Here is a 12,273-nt window from a genome sequence, read left to right on the forward strand (position 1 = left end):
GGCGTATGGTATCATTTGACACTATGCGATTAATCCTTTGGACTGGAACATTGTTTTCTGTACACTGGTGTCCCATCCAACTGTGTAATGTTTTGGAACTCCTTATTATTACATACTGTACATTCAAATACATGACCGCATTATTTTGTCTATGTATATACTTTGTTTCCTTTTGTATATTGAGTGATGTGAACTAATTATGTTTTGTTATTTTGTACATAGTTACTGAAGAAGGCCAAGCAAGGCCGAAACGTTTAGCTTCTCTTTTGCCAATAAATTCAAAAGAGATTCTCCACAAGTGAGTGCCGGGTTTATTTTATATTACGAGTTCTTAGACAGCTAACATGTCTAGGTTATTATTTATCTAAGTGGTGAAAAAAAATTCCAAAATTTGCTAAAAAAAAAAATAAAAATAAAAAAAAATTGCGCGATTTTCCGATACCCGTAGCGTCTCCAATTTTCATGATCTGGGGTCGGGTGAGGGCTTATTTTTTGCGTGCCAAGCTGGCATTTTTAATAATACCATTTTGGTGTAGATACATTCGTTTGATCGCCCGTTATTGCATTTTAATGCAATGTCGCGGCGACCAAAAAATGTAATTTTGGCGTTTTGATTTTTTTTCTCGCTACGTCATTTAGCGGTCAGGTTAATTATTTGTTTTTTTTTTATAGATTGGGCGATTCTGATCACGGTGATACCAAATATGTGTAGGTTTGATTTTTTTTTTTAATAGTTTTATTTTGATTGGGGCGAAAGGGGGGCGATTTGAACTTTTATATATTTTTTTATTTTTTTTATATTTTTAACCACTTTTTTTTTTCATTTTGGCATGCTTCAATAGCCTCCATAGGAGGCTAGAAGCATGCACAACTCGATCAGCTCTGCTACATAGAGGTGACATACAGATCACCTCTATGTAGCAGAAAGGCAGGTGTACTTTGAGCGCCGACCACAGGGTGGCGCTCAAAGCAATCGGCCATCAACAACCATAGAGGTCTCAAGGAGACCTCTGGTTGTTATGGCGATGCACTGCTGACCCCCGATCATGTGACGGGGGTCAGCAGTGCGAGCACTTCCGGCCGCGCGGTCGGGAGCGCTAGTTAAATGCCGCTGTCAGCGCTTGACGGCGGCATTTAACTAGTTCATGGGCGCGGGCGGATCGCGATTCTGCTCGCGCTCATTGCACGCACATGTCAGCTGTACAAAACAGCTGACATGTCGCGGCTTTAAGGTGAGCTCTCCGCCGGAGCCCACCTTAAAGCAGGGGATCTGCCAGCTGGCAGAAAGGGGTTAATTGGGAAAAGGGGTGGGTAAATGGTGGGTTGGTATAAAAGGAGGAGCCAACAATCGGTTGGACCAAGGGGTATTTACCCTTTCCCATGGAGCGCCTTCGACTATACCAGTGTCATGTGGAGTTCATTTCTAATGGACCAGGTTCTCTGCTGTGTTGCATTTTTAGTTATGTTTTAACCCATGTGTGTTGTATCAATAAAAGCCTATTTTGTATTTTGTGTACATATGACGTGGTGTGCATTATTACAGTGGTGCTTTTTTCTACATTATACATATGGGGCAAAAATTGGTGACGGTTGCTCCTTAAATGTCTACAGTTTGTACACCACTCAGATATGAAGATTTCAGATATGAAGATCAGCTGAAACTGATACATTTTTTGACATACCTTAATATGGTAAAACTTTCTTTAGCAGCATATTTGTTCATGTTTCCTGAGACCAGAAAACCTTGCTCTCTGTGTGATGCAAATAATTTCAGTTTCAATTTTAGCACCTTTGATAGCTAAATCAAGTGGAAAATGTATTTGACCTGTCATGTCAAAAATAACCATAAGATCCCAGAGGGAATGTCAATTGCCAAAGGATTTCACTCACCTTTGGTTAACGAGTAGAAGAGAAGTTTTTTGTACTCATCTTCCTTAACAGAATATTCATTAATACTAAATCTTTTACACCTACTTCTAAAAAAACTCCACTACATTATAAAGCAGATAACCATGAAGGCATGGTGAAAGGAGATTTAGAATGCTATGTTCATTTTAAGCATACTCATTATTTAAGCTACATATGTGTTTGATAATTATCTAAAGCTTACAGAAGCTGTGCTGTAAATAGGAAATTAACAACTTAAATGGATAAAACTTGGTTTAGCCTTAAAAACAAAAAATCTATATATATAATGTGTCGAGTTCCCACCTCTGCACAGGGGGAATCTCGAATCATCTCCGCTGTGGTCTCCTATTCTTCTCCAGCCGCAGTGGAGTCTGCTCAGCGGAGATGTCAGTCCCAGCGTCTTGCTCAGTCGCACTCTGTGCATAGGGTTACTGCTGCTTTTCCAGCTTCTGCCATTGAAGCCAGTGCTGGGCAGCGGCGAGCAGATGCTTTTGGGACTAAGTCCTGCTTTTTCCCTTCTGAGCATGCCCAGGGCAAGATCTCCCATTGGTGATCGAGGGTCACATGCTCAGATACTGCAGCAGCTTCCCATTGGTCCTTCTGGGAAGGTCCTGTACATGCTGCAGCTATAAAAGGTTCGCATGACTGCACGGCCATGCGCTAGTGTAGATTTGTATATGTGTGTGTGATGATGAGTGCAAGTCGTCCTTAAATATCCTATCCCTATTGAATGACTGCTCGTGTAAGGTGGATGATTGATATCTAGCGCCCAACTTAGCCATTAGCACGTAACACACAAAAAAGCGTCTATTGCTGTGACCACCAGTGCAGCACCGTGCGCTTTCACAGCGCTTTCCTGACCCAAGCCTGGGTGGTAAGTGGCGTCCGCCAGTGCGGCACCGCACGCACTCTCGTGCATCTTTATTATTATTATTTCTTTCCCTCTGACACCCCAGTTGCGGTGTCGAGCGCAAGAGGTCTATATGAACTCAAATCCTGTGTCTTGGGATTGAGTTATGGGACTCCTTGCTTGCGCTCTTGGTGCGGTACCGCGGCCCTGTGACGCAACAGGGTTCGCTACCTCCACACAGGGTGAAGTTAACCCGTGTGTGTGTATCCACAATGTACCGCCATATAGTCCTTCATTACCATTCATTATCCAATGAGTTTAATACTGTATTTAGCAACTGGATAAAAATTAACCTTTATTAGGTATTTTAAAAAACCAATAAATGGCACATATACTTAAATCAAAAATAACAAACAAATAGGAACCCTACTGTGAAGCGTGTCCTAATACCTACACAGAATGGGGAAACAAAACAAGACAAATACAGATAACAAATCCCCTACAGCACTGTCAGTGTTGAAAGTCACTTCCAATCCGCAATTTTTCCCATAGGCTCCAAAAGTGGGCCAACCATTGTATAATTCAACAAAAACATCGGTATATGGACACAGGATACACTCCTACAATTAGGTTCTCACTGTAAAGGATATGTGCACACGTCAGGATTTTGTGCAGAATTTGTGCAGAATTTTCCTGAGATTTTCCTGAGGAAAATCTGGCACCACTCCCAGGAAATCCTTGTGCGTTTTTTGTGCGTTTTTGTGCGTTTTTTGATGCGTTTTTTTGTGCGTTTTTTGTGCGTTTTTTAGAACACATAAAGTTGGTTTAAAAAAAAAAAACCTCCCATGAGGTCATTTCCTGGTCCAACCCCTCTTCTCCATTTTGCTTCCTTGTTGGATTCAACATGCCGCGCCATCGTCTTACTCCACAACAGAACCGGCTACTGTTGCATACGGCACTGCTTTTGCTGCACCACCACAGCGAACAGGTAGGATAATGTCATTAGATGTGAACACTTTGCGTATTAGGCTGGTTTCACACTGTGTACAGCAGCCCGTTCAACACATACGTTTACGGGCTGCTGTAACGCAAGTGCTGACTTTGGCACATCGCTAGCGCCGATAGAGCATCTGCTAGCTCTATCAGCGCTAGCAGTGACAGACACGGCAACGCTGCAGTCCGAGTCTCGGGGTCTGACCGTCACTCAAATGACGGCACATGGCTTGCGATGCGTCCGACATAGGAGTCAATGACGGCGCTAGCAGACTACGTTTCATCGCGTTACGCAGCGGTGTAACAAAATCCGGCTAACGGACTGGGGGAACGCAATGTTAACCCAGCCTTAGGCTGCGGAGATGCCGAGTTTATGACGCTGCGGATTGGCAGCAGTTTTCCATGCGTTGTACAGTTCCATGTAATAATACATTCTATATTCTCACATAGGAGCAATCTCGGAAAAGAAGGAATAGCAGACGTCAAAAAAGGATGTGGGTTCATCCCATTATTCAGGAACGGGAGGAAAAGGGACACTTCCATGTTCTTTACCGGGATTTAAGGAGGTAAGATATAGGGAGAAATGGTATATTGACAGTTGATTTTATTTCTGACTTTTTATTGCTATATACAACGTACTTTGTTTAAAATGTGTGTTTAAAATTATTTGATTTTATTTAATCTTTTTTTTATTTTTATTTTCAGGTTTCCAGATAAATTTACTCAGTTTTGCCGGCTTTCCATTGAGGCATTTGATCGTCTTCTAATTCTTCTTGGTCCACACCTCAGTTATGAAGATACGGTCATGCGAAGAGCAATCTCTGCAGAGGAAAGGCTGCTCATCACCTTGCGGTAAGGCCTTGCTGCGAGTGCCCCCCTAAATGCTGACACAATGCTGCCAGTTTCCCTCTTAATGCTGCCGCAATAGTGCGAGTGCCCCCATAATGCTGCGAGTGCCCCCATTATGCTGCCACAATGCTGCCAGTTCCCCCATAGTGCAGCCGCAATGCTGCCAGTTCCCCCATAATGCTGCCGCAATGCTTCGAGTGCCCCCATTATGCTGCCACAATGCTGCCAGTTCCCCCATAGTGCAGCCACAATGCTGCCAGTTCCCCCATAGTGCAGCCGCAATGCTGCCAGTTCCCCCATAGTGCTACCGCAATGCTGCGAGTGCCCCCATTATGCTGCCATAATGCTGCCAGTTCCCCCATAGTGCAGCCACAATGCTGCCAGTTCCCCCATAGTGCAGCCGCAATGCTGCCAGTTCCCCCATAGTGCAGCCGTAATGCTGCCAGTTCCCCCATAGTGCTGCCGCAATGCTGCGAGTGCCCCCATTATGCTGCCATAATGCTGCCAGTTCACCCATAATGCTGCCGTAATGCAGTGAGTGCCCCCATTATGCTGCCACAATGCTGCCAGTTCCCCCATAATGCTGCCGTAATGCTGCGAGTGCCCCCATTATGCTGCCACAATGCTGCCAGTTCCCCCATAGTGCAGCCACAATGCTGCCAGTTCCCCCATAGTGCAGCCGCAATGCTGCCAGTTCCCCCATAGTGCTGCCGCAATGCTGCGAGTGCCCCCATTATGCTGCCATAATGCTGCCAGTTCACCCATAATGCTGCCGTAATGCAGTGAGTGCCCCCATTATGCTGCCACAATGCTGCCAGTTCACCCATAATTCTGCTGTAATGCAGTGAGTGCCCCCATAATGCTGCCGCAATGCTGCCAGTTCCCCCATAGTGCTGCCGCAATGCTGCAAGTGCCCCCATTATGCTGCCATAATGCTGCCAGTTCACCCATAATGCTGCCGCAATGCTGCCAGTTCCCCCATAGTGCTGCCGCAATGCTGCCAGTTCCCCCATAGTGCTGCCATAATGCTGCCAGTTCACCCATAATGCTGCCGCAATGCTACGAGTGCCCCCATTATTAGTTATTCTAAAGAATTTTTTTTTTCTCTCATCAGGTTTTTAGCTACAGGAGAGAGCTACACATCCCTGCACCTCCAATTTAGGCTAGGCAAATCCACCATCTCGCAAATTGTACGGTGCACATGTACCGTCATCTGGCAGACGTTGCAGCCCATCGTGATGCCTTGCCCAACCGAGGAGACTTGGCTGCAGGTTGCAGCTGGTTTTCAAACTGTGGCCAATTTCCCCAACTGCGTAGGTGCTGTTGATGGCAAACATGTAAGGGTTCAGCAGCCACCACGATCAGGATCAAGCTTCTTTAATTATAAGAAGTATTTTTCTGTGGTCCTGATGGCGGTGGCTGACGCACATTACAAGTTTGTTGCCATCGACGTCGGTGCTTATGGCAGTTCTGGGGACTCTTGGGTGCTGCAGTCATCACAGATTGGACTTCAAATTCTTCAAGATGGCGGCACGCTCCCAGCCCCAAGACCTTTGCCGGGTTCCACACATCCAGTGCCCTTTGTGATGGTATTGGATGAGGCATTTCCCTTAAAGCCCAACCTGCTTCGCCCATACCCACGAAGAGCACTGGATGATCGGCGTAGGATTTTCAATTACAGGCTGTGCCGTGCATGAAGATATGTGGAATGTACCTTCGGGATCATGTGTAGTCGGTGGAGGATCTTTCACACTGCCATCCAGCTAGATCCGGAGACCGTGGACACTGTGATAAAGGCATGCTGTGTGCTCCACAACTATGCTCGGGAATACAGCACAGAGGTAGTTGAGGAGCCACAGGTGTCAGAATTAGTTGCAGTGGACAACTTTGGTCAAGGAAGGCAATGTAACTCGGGTGTGCGTGTGAGAGAAACCTTCGCAGACTACTTCATGAGTCCTGAAGGTGCCGTGCACTGGCAATACTCTTGTGCCGGTGTTGAGCAGCCTGAACTGCAGAGAAGATCGGATGCCTAAACCAAATCAAGGCCCAAGCCTGGACGTCAGCGATAACAGCAGAGAACATATGATGGCCAAACCCATACAAAAAAAGGAACCAGTGTGTATGGCAGAGATGATAACAACAGAGAAAATGCGAGGCCTAATCCCTATCTAGTGAAGACTATTTCCTAGCTACCAAGGACCCTTTTTAATCATCAATCTTAAAGCAAATAATCGTTAATAAATAAAAATATTATTTGAATAATTATCGTTTCCATGTTTGTTTTTTTTGTTAATGTTGCTTCATCAGATCACATTATCCGGTCTTCACATTTGGTAATCATTCCAACTCAGAGTAGTATAACAAAACTTTTTTTATTACATTAAAAAATAATTTTATTACATAACAGAAAATGTTGTGAACATTATTAACCCCTTAAGCCCCGAGGGTGGTTTGCACGTTAATGACCGGGCCAATTTTTACAATTCTGACCACTGTCCCTTTATGAGGTTATAACTCTGGAACGCTTCAACGGATCTTGGCGATTCTGACATTGTTTTCTCATGACATATTGTACTTCATGATAGTGGTAAAATTTCTTCGATATAACTTGAGTTTATTTGTGAAAAAAATGAATATTTGGCAAAAATTTTGAAAATTTCGCAATTTTTCAACTTTTAATTTTTATGCCCTTAAATCACAGACATATGTCATGCAAAATACTTAATAAGTAACATTTCCCACATGTCTACTTTACATCAGCACAATTTTGGAACCAAAATTTTTTTTTGTGACGGAGTTATAAGGGTTAAAAGTTGACCAGCAATTTCTCATTTTTACAACACCATTTTTTTTTAGGGACCACATCTCATTTGAAGTCATTTTGACGGGTCTATATGATAGAAAATACCCAAGTGTGACACCATTCTAAAAACTGCACCCCTCAAGGTACTCAAAACCAATTTCAAGAAGTTTATTAACCCTTCAGGTGTTTCACAGGAATTTTTGGAATGTTTAAATAAAAATGAACATTTAACTTTTTTTCACACAAAATTTATTTCAGATCCAATTTGTTTTATTTTACCAAGGGTAACAGGAGAAAATAGACCCCCCAATTTGTTGTACAATTTGTCCTGAGTACGCTGATACCCCATATGTGGGGGTAATCCACTGTTTGGGCGCATGGCAGAGCTCGGAAGGAAAGGAGCGCCATTTGACTTTTCAATGCAAAATTGACTGGAATTGAGATGGGACGCCAAGTTGCATTTGGAGAGCCCCTGATGTGCCTAAACATTGAAACCCCCCACAAGTGACACCATTTTGGAAAGTAGACCCCCTAAGGAACTTATCTAGATGTGTGGTGAGCACTTTGACCCAACAAGTGCTTCACAGAAGTTTATAATGCAGAGCGGTAAAAATAAAAAATCATATTTTTTCACAAAAATGATCTTTTCGCCCCCAATTTTTTATTTTCCCAAGAGTAAGAGAAGAAATTGGACCTCAAAAATTGTTGTGCAATTTGTCCTGAGTACGCTGATACCCCATATGTGGGTGTAAACCATTGTTTGGGCGCAGGGCAGAGCTCGGAAGGGAAGGAGCGCCATTTGACTTTTCAATGCAAAATTGACTGGAATTGAGATGGGACGCCATGTTGCATTTGGAGAGCCCCTGATGTGCTTAAACATTGAAACCCCCCACAAGTGACACCATTTTGGAAAGTAGACCCCCTAAGGAACTTATCTAGATGTGTGGTGAGCACTTTGACCCAACAAGTGCTTCACAGAAGTTTATAATGCAGAGCCGTAAAAATAAAAATTCTTTTTTTTTTCACAAAAATGATTTTTAGCCCCCAGTTTTGTATTTTTACAAGGGTATCAGGATAAATTGGACCCCAAAAGTTGTTGTACAATTTGTCCTGAGTATGCTGATACCCCATATGTGGGGGGGAACCACTGTTTGGGCGCATGACAGAGCTCGGAAGGGAAGGAGCGCCATTTGGAATGCAGACTTAAATGGATTGGTCTGCAGGCGTCACGTTGCATTTGCAGAGCCCCTGATGTACCCAAATAGTACAAACCCCCCACAAGTGACCCCATATCGGAAACTAGACCCCCCAAGGAACTTATCTAGATGTGTTGTGAGAACTTTGAACCCCCAAGTGTTTCACTACAGTTTACAACGCAGAGCCGTGAAAATAAAAAATCTTTTTTTTCCCACAAAACTTATTTTTTGGCCTCCAGTTTTGTATTTTTCCAAGGGTAGCAGGAGAAATTGGACCCCAAAAGTTGTTGTACAATTTGTCCTGAGTACGCTGATACCCCATATGTGGGGGTAAACCACTGTTTGGGCGCATGGGAGAGCTCGGAAAGGAAGTAGCACCGTTTGACTTTTCAATGCAAAATTGACAGGAATTGAGATGGGACGCCATGTTGCGTTTGGAGAGCCACTGATGTGCCTAAACATTGAAACCCCCCACAAGTGACACCATTTTGGAAAGTAGACCCCCTAAGGAACTTATCTAGATGTGTTTTGAGCGCTTTGACCCACCAAGGGCTTCACAGAAGTTTATAATGCAGAGCCGTAAAAATAAAACTAAAAATTTTTCCCACATAAAATATTTTTCAGCCCCCGGTTTTGTATTTTCCCGAGGGTAACAGGAGAAATTGGACCCCAAAAGTTGTTGTCCAATTTGTCCTGAGTGCGCTGATACCACATATGTGGGGGGAACCACCGTTTGGATGCATGGGAGGGCTCGGAAGGGAAGGAGCGCCATTTGGAATGCAGACTTAGATGGAATGGTCTGCAGGCGTCACATTGCGTTTGCAGAGCCCCTAATGTACCTAAACAGTAGAAGCCCCACACAAGTGACCCCATTTTGGAAACTAGACCCCCCAAGGAACTTATCTAGATGTGTTGTAAGAACTTTGAACCCCCAAGTGTTTCACTACAGTTTATAACGCAGAGCCGTGAAAATAAAAAATCTTTGTTTTTCCCACAAAAATTATTTTTTAGCCCCCAGTTTTGTATTTTCCCAGGGGTAACAGGAGAAATTGGACCCCAAAGGTTGTTGTCCTATTTGTCCTGAGTACGCTGATACCCCATATGTTGGGGTAAACCCCTGTTTGGGCACACGGGAGAGCTCGGAAGGGAAGGAGCACTGTTTTACTTTTTCAACGCAGAATTGGCTGGAATTGAGATCGGACGCCATGTTGCGTTTGGAGAGCCCCTGATGTGCCGAAACAGTGGAAACCCCCCAATTATAACTGAAACCCTAATCCAAACACACCCCTAACCCTAATCCCAACAGTAACCCTAACCACACCTCTAACCCTGACACACCCCTAACCCTAATCCCAACCCTATTCCCAACCGTAAATGTAATCCAAACCCTAACCCTAACTTTAGCCCCAACCCTAACTGTAGCCTTAACCCTAGCCCCAACCCTAGCCCTAATGGGAAAATGGAAATAAATACTTTTTTTTTTATTTTTCCCTAACTAAGGGGGTGATGAAGGGGGGTTTGATTTACTTTTATAGCGAGTTTTTTAGCGGATTTTTATGATTGGCAGCCGTCACACACTGAAAGACGCTTTTTATTGCAAAAAATATTTTTTGCGTTACCATATTTTGAGAGCTATAATTTTTCCATATTTGAGTCCACAGAGTCATGTGAGATCTTGTTTTTTGCGGGACGAGTTGACGTTTTTATTGGTAACATTTTTGGGCACGTCACATTTTTTGATCGCTTTTTATTCCGATTTTTGTGAGGCAGAGTGATCAAAAACCAGCTATTCATGAATTTCTTTTGGGGGAGGCGTTTATACCGTTCCGCGTTTGGTAAAATTGATAAAGCAGTTTTATTCTTCGGGTCAGTACGCTTACAGCGATACCGCATTTATCTCATTTTTTTATGTTTTGGCGCTTTTATACGATAAAAACTATTTTATTGAAAAAATAATTATTTTTGCATCGCTTAATTCTCAGGACTATAACTTTTTTATTTTTTTGCTGATCATGCTGTATGGCGGCTCGTTATTTGCGGGACAAGATGTCGCTTTCAGCGGTACCATGGTCATTTATATCAGTCTTTTTGATCGCGTGTTATTCCACTTTTTGTTCGGCGGTATGATAATAAACCGTTGTTTTTTGCCTCGTTTTTTTTTTTTTTTTCTTACGGTGTTTACTGAAGGGGTTAACTAGTGGGCCAGTTTTATAGGTCGGGTCGTTACGGACGCGGCGATACTAAATATGTGTACTTTTATTGTTTTTTTTTATATATTTAGATAAAGAAATGTATTTATGGGAATAATATTTATTTTTTTTTTTTCATTATTTTGGAATATTTTTTTTTATTTTTTTTTACACATTTGGAAATTTTTTTTTTAACTTTTTTACTTTGCCCCAGGGGGGGACAATACAGATCGGTGATCTGTCAGTTTGCATAGCACTCTGACAGATCACCGATCTGAGAGAAGTGCAGGCTGCTTCACAGTGCCTGCTCTGAGCAGGCGTCTGTGAAGCCACCTCCCTCCCTGCAGGACCCGGATCCGCGGCCATCTTGGATCCGGGTCTGGAGCAGGCAGGGAGGGAGGTAAGACCCTCGCAGCAACGCGATCACATCGCGTTGCTGCGGGGGGCTCAGGGAAGCCCGCAGGGAGCCCCCTCCCTGCGCGATGCTTCCCTGCACCGCCGGCACATCGCGATCATGTTTGATCGCGGTGTGCCGGGGGTTAATGTGCCGGGGGCGGTCCGTGACCGCTCCTGGCACATAGTGCCGGATGTCAGCTGCGATATGCAGCTGACACCCGGCCGCGATCGGCCGCGCTCCCCCCGTGAGCGCGGCCGATCGCGTATGACGTACTATCCCGTCACCGGGAATTAAGTCCCAGGTCACCTTGACGGGATAGTACGTCATACGGGATTAAGGGGTTAAAGGAAGATACATTAGCTGATGTAATATCCAAAAATCAATAACAATAAATTTTTTTCAATAAACTTAGATTTTTGTGGAAAAACCGTAAATAACTTATTCACATTTGGGCTAGAACTCTCATCACAGTAAAACATTGTCTACACTCCCATCTCTACTCAAAAAGGAGGAGACATCCAATCTCAAAAATTGTGATATTCCGGGTGGTATCCATAACCCGGAAATGAGTCATGTTGGGAGGAGAGACTGGAATTGGGTGTACTGGTACGATGGCCAGTTGCTGTAGGTCCATGTGTATGGCCATAACTGTAGGCCTCTACGTGGTCGGCCCTGTATGTTGCCGCCTGCCCATAACGCTGCGGTGCGGCTGCTGGTGGTGGTGGTGGAGGCACAATGGGGTTATTAAAAATATTAAAAATACCCATCATAATTTGTTGGGCTGGGGGTAGGGTGAATGTCCCATCAATTGCCGTTAACAGACAATTGGCTGCTGTCATGTACATTTGCTGCTTGTCCCGTGGCAGTGTTCTAAGGCGGTCTGCCAAAAGTGACCCAAATTTTTCTTGCTCATCCTGCTTTGCCGAATTGTCTAGCAGATTGAGCGTACGGCTTGTTAAGTTTTCTATTACTTGAGCTTGTTTAGACTTCTTTGGTGCCGCCCTTCTCAAAGCCACGGGACGGGCAGAAGCAGCCCCCATCCCCATGTGCCTCGACACACCACCACCAGAGTTGGCTGCAGCGTCCGA

This window comes from Ranitomeya variabilis, chromosome 5 (genome assembly GCF_051348905.1).
Source record: "Ranitomeya variabilis isolate aRanVar5 chromosome 5, aRanVar5.hap1, whole genome shotgun sequence".
NCBI lineage: Eukaryota > Metazoa > Chordata > Amphibia > Anura > Dendrobatidae > Ranitomeya > Ranitomeya variabilis.